Source organism: Seriola aureovittata, chromosome 1, assembly GCF_021018895.1.
Source record: "Seriola aureovittata isolate HTS-2021-v1 ecotype China chromosome 1, ASM2101889v1, whole genome shotgun sequence".
Taxonomy (NCBI): Eukaryota; Metazoa; Chordata; class Actinopteri; order Carangiformes; family Carangidae; genus Seriola; species Seriola aureovittata.
Genome location: NC_079364.1, coordinates 33,767,802 through 33,773,801, shown reverse-complemented (window position 1 = coordinate 33,773,801; position 6,000 = coordinate 33,767,802).

Below are 6,000 nucleotides of genomic sequence, written 5' to 3'. Positions count from 1 at the left end.
GATTAAGCTTGATGAACACTTACATTTATTAGCATTTTAGTCATTTGAAAATTATTAGTTTTAGTCTAGTTTTGATCAATACAAACTAAAGACATTTTAGTGTATTTGTCAATAAAAAAATCATCTAATTTTCACTGTCCATTTTAACTTAAATGCCTCCTGTGTTTTAATCATCATTATCACTGATCGTTGATGTAATCAGTTTAATTTGTGTTGTTCTACAGAGGAATCTTTCCTCTGTTTTTGTCAGTTTGAGGAGTATTATTCTCGCCAGGCTCAAAGTGTAATGAAATTACATTAGCTAGCAGCTGACATTAGCGCCTAACCTGTTAGCGAAACTACTTTTTCTTCTACAGTACTTACATTAGACAGGCTGCAATGCATGGTGGTCTAGCTCAATCAATGTAGAACTACAACTGTGTCCCAGTTCAGGGGCCACGTCCACAAAGGCGGAACTGAAATATAACGCTCTGATATACAGAGATTTTCGCTGTGCGTCACCAGCTGTTCCTTACCGTTGCGTTGCAAAGCACAGTTACTGTTGCCTAACTACATGTAACTTTTTTTCACAAAGCCTTGAGGTTTTAAAGCCCCTGGTTTTAGCAGTTGTACTGTTAGTTGTTGAACTGAGCTGAAACCCAATACTTACATTTAACAGTGTGATCCTCAGGTTCTCTGTTTTGTTGTTTGCTTTCATTACCGACGCGCAATGAATTTTGGGATATGTTGGGCCACGAAGGATCCACCTGTTGGATCCTTCGTTGCCCAGGCAGAGAAGGCTGCTTTTCTTTTTCTATTTGAAGGAGCCTGTGATGTCGGTCTTCAACTGCAGCCTCAGAGGGATGAAGCTCCTGAATTGGGACACAGCTACTGTTTACCTGTTTCTACAGTACTCAGTGTTCTGGAAGAAATATTGCAAAACTTCATCTTCAGAAGTACCTAATCTTAGGTTGTTAAGGAAATTTTGATATGTCTGTTTTGAAATCATACATATTTGTGTGTTGGTGTGTGTGTGCATGTGTGTGTGTGTGTGTGTGTGTGTGTGTGTGTGTGTGTGTGCGCCTGCGCGCGTGTGGACTTGTTTTACTGTATTCGTTCGATATGAAAACCAGGACCCTCCTATACTTGTGGGGTCCAACAGCTTTGTGGGGATCGAACAAGTTAAAATGGCTGTTTAAAGGTTAAGACATGGATTTAGGGTTAGGGCTCGGCATTCAGTTGTGATTGTGTGCGTGTGTGTTTGTAGGAGTTTGTGCTAATGCTTTTACCTACAGGTGTGTCCAATGTGTCCTTTTGAAAGACATCCTCACACTGTTTCAGTGGTAGTTTGAACAGACAGGCAGCTGGCCGCCATCAGTTTTCTTCATATTGGGAAGACATCTTTCCAGAACATGCCCCACTCCTCCACTCCTCCACCCAAAACCCTTCTCCACTTCAACAGCTCTAATTTAGACCCAAAAGCTGAGATGAGTCATGTTGGAGAACATCCCCATCACAGATGACCGTACATGTGATTCTCACAACTGGATGGAAATGAACATTTAATGGTGACTCATATGTTTAATGCCTGCATAGAAAGTGAGTGTGACAGATAGATGGCAGTGGTTTCCAACACTGTCAGTAGTTGTACAACAAGATTATAAGTACTTCCTATTAAACTTCCCACAGATCATCAATCCCAGAATGAGTGTAAAGGAGACGTGACTACGCTGCACTGTCTCACTGCCACTACTGGATTTATCTTAACTGGTGTCTATCTTTATAGGAACAAATACATAAAAATAGAACATTCTGTGATTATCATTTATAATCTAAATTGCAATAGTCATGTGTGACGTCATTGACTGATGTGACTGTTGCGAGAGTACAGACCCAGCACCCTGATGCATTCATTGCAATATCAGGGGATTTTAACCATGTCACTCTCACCTCTCACCTGACTGGCTTCACTCAGTATGTTGACTGTCCCACAAGGGAAAAGGGAATTGGTTGAACCATGGACTACATTAACTTCTGAATGGACACTGTAATACCAGCAAGAACTGTACACTGCTTTCCAAACAACAAACCCTGGATCACCAGTAACATCAACACCCTCCTCAACCAGAAAAAAGAGGCCTTCAGGGATGCAGACAGGGAGAAGCTCAGGTGTGTGCAACATGAGCTGAAGAGGAGATTAAAGCAGGAGAAAGAGGACTACAAAAAGAAGGAGCAAGCTGCAACACAACAACACCAGAGAGGTGTGGAAGGGGATGAGGACCATCACTGGCTATAAAGAGAAGAACAGCCAGGCAACATCAGGTGATGTGGACAAGGCCGATGAGTTCAACCTGTTCTACAACAGGTTTGACACAGCCTCACCTGTTCTCTCCCACTGCTTCAGCTGCAGCTTCTCCTACAGCATCTCCTCCACAACCTGACACTGCAGCTGCAACTCCCTCCACACTGGGGTCAAGTCTCCTGTCCTTTACAACAGAAGAGGTGAGGGCGGAGCTCAAGAGGCTACGTCCTGGAAAAGCAGTCATGGCCGTTCTAGTGTAAGTCTACAAACAGGGAGGTCTCGGTCCTGTGGAAAACATCATGTCTTGTTCCCATCCCTAAAGTAGGACGATCGGCTGAGATAAGTGACTACAGACCAGTGGCCCCCACATCACACATCATGAAGACCCTGGAGCAGCTGCTTTTCCACCTTCTGAGGCCACAGGTTGAACATGCAGTAGACCCCCTACAGTTCACCTGCAAAGAACATATTCGAGTGGAAGATGCCATCCTTTACATGCTCCACCAGGCCATTCTTACTTGGATGAGCCAGGTAGTTACATGAGGATTATGATCTTTGATTTCTCAAGCACTCGAGCACTGGGGCTCCACAAGGGACTGTTCTGGCTCCATTCCTGTTTACCCTCTATACGGCTGACTTTAAATACAACTCTGAGTCCTGCCACATCCAGAAATACTTGGATGACACAGCTATTGTGGCGTGTATCAGGAATGGGAAGGAAGAGGAGTACAGGGATCTGATGATGGCCTTCAGTGAATGGAGCGACAAGAACTGCCTCCTTCTGAACACCTCCAAGACCAAGGAGATGGTCATGGACTTTCGGAGGTCTAGGCCCACCCTTCAGCCAGTCAACATTCAAGGGAAGAACATTGAGGTGGTACACACTTATAGATACCTAGGTGTGCACCTGGACAGTAAACTGGACTGGTCCCTGATAACGGATTCCATCTACTGGAAGGGGCAGAGCTGGCTCTTTTTCCTCAGGAGGCTCAGGTCTGTGCTTGGCAGGAGTCTGGAGTCCACCCTCTCGACAATATTCTGGCAGGACAGAGAAACAGCTCTGAATGTCTCATCTCACTGTGCTGCAGAACAGAGAGGTTCAGGAGATCCTTTGTTCCCACTGCCATCAGGCTGTAGAACACTGTGGACTAATTTAATTATTATAGTTTATTATTTATCATTAACTATTATTATTATTATTACTAATGAGCTTCCAGACACCTGAATTTGCCCTAGGGGATAAATCAACTATCTATGTAGCTATCTATCTAGCTTTTTTATACTTTCTATAATTGAGGCCTGTCCCAGTTCACACAGAGGACACCGCTTGTTGACTGTGAGCTGCTTCCTGACTGAATTGTTAAAACTTTGGTTTAGGCTAACCTAAGCTAAATGACACACAACTTGCTAGTTAGTAAGTCTACCCACTTTTTTAAATCTCAGGCTCTGTTCAGAACAATCACTCACCCACTATTGAGTCCACTATGGTGAATCATCCATTTTGTAGTGCTGTTTGAATTTTCAACCGTGACTTTTATCCACTGTATAGTTCATACCAAAATGTAAGCTGTGTCCTAATTCAGGGGCCACATTCTTCTAAGTCTGCATTTGATCCAACAGGTGGATCCTTCGTGGCCCAACATATCCCAAGATTCATTGCGCACTGGTAATGAAAGCAAACAGAGAGCCTGAGGATCACACTATTAAATGTACGTATTATGTTTCTGCTCAGTTCAACAGCTAACAGTACAACTATTAAAACCAAGGACCTTAAAACCTTAAAAAAAGGTATGTATTGTCAAAGTGGCTAGGTGACAGTAACTGTGCTTTGCAAGGCAATGGTAAGGAACATCTGGACAGCTGTTGCCGCACAGCGAAAATCCTCTATATACCAGAGCGTCTTATTTCAGTTCCGCCTTTGTGGATGTGGCCCCCGAATTGGGACACAGCTGCAGTTGTACATCGATCGAGCTAGACCATCATCCATTGCAGCCTGTCTAATGTAAGTACTGTAAAAGAAAAAGTAGTTTTGCTAACAGGTTAGGCGCTAATGTCAGCTGCTAGCTAATGTAAATTTATTACACTTTGAGCCTGGCGAGAATAATACTCCTCAAACTGACAAAAACAGAGGAAAGATTCCTCTGTAGAACAACACAAATTTAAAACAAACATAAAACATGAAAGCTGTGTAAACATTGCACCTATTGTGAGACAGCATACATTATATGTGTTTTGCCTCATATGTGATGAAGCTGCTCTGGTGTTTGTTTATGTGACAGAGATAATGATATAGCCTACCATGATGCAGCAATTTACTATCCAAGTAGTGTCCAACTACTGTCTGCACTCAACCCTTGGTGAGTCTTCTACGTAGCAAACACTATATAGTGAGTGAGTGAGTGGACAAGTGAACAATCTGAAAATGTATTTTCAGTTTCTGTTCTGGAAACAAGGAAATCTCAGAGACATTCATGACAATGCAAATTTATAAAAAATCTATAATAAGAAGAATAACAATAATACTAACAATAACTATAATATAATTGATAATAATAATAATAATAATAATAATAATGATAATAATGATAATAATGATAATAATGATAATAATGATAATGATAATGATAATAATAATAATGATAATGATGAACAATCCAGTATCATTTATTTTTTATTTCTGTTCTTTAACAATAACCCTTGATATCTCCTGATAATAATAAGTTGACGTTGGAAGATAGTGTTTGTGGATGTGGAAGAAAAGAGAGTTGTGATGACATGCTACTAATCGGGTTACCTTAGATGCTAACCTGTTAGCCCACAAGCTAAAGTTTTGGTGTTCCAGTGGTCTTGGCCTTTTGAACAAAAACCCCCTCTTCTGTGCAGTGCTGGACGGCTCAACACAACAACACAACAACAGTTCATATTTATTAAAGCTTTTACCTTTGTTCCAAACAAAGCAGATCCTCTGGTGCGCATGAAGCTATGTGTCATGCGCTCAGTTTCTCTGCAGCTTCTGGAATGTATTGCAGAGACGGAGCTAAACGCCACCTAAAGGAACCAAATCCATGGAAGATGAAACACTGGACACAGTCACTGTCAAGGGATTTTTGTGCAGAAATGTGTGCAGTGAATCCTAGCAACAAAAATAAAGATGCTACTTCTTAAATGTAATCAGTGATTCTTTTAAAACTGACATCCACAAACTTTGTTTTACATATTTGTGTAGCTGATTTGCCACGTGTGCTTGGAGTAAGGTACCATCACTCTGTCTCCCATTTACATTTACTTCTATGTCCTCTACACTCTACACTCACTAACTAAAGAGAGAAGAATATATTCATAGTAAGCACTAATATCCTGTGGTCTTGTGTTAAATTTGAAGTGCACTCAGTGGCTAGCTCTGCTTTCACTAATGCTGTTTTATATAAAACCAATCTCTATGAAAGCCCTGCGCCTCCCACACACATGAACAGTCCTGACCTCCCCTCTCGCTGCATGGTGAAAGCGCTCTCCTCAATTTTTTTCTTGTTACATCGTTTTCCATCTCCTTCACACATAACCACATACACACTGCTGCAGGACTGCATCACACAAGAGTAAACAGATGAGTCCTATAATGTCGTAACACACAACTTTCATCAGCTCAGGTTGCTCTGCTCTATATGGGTTGTTCTGTGCTCTGAGTGATTTACAGTGACTGCACTGAATGATGGCAAGGA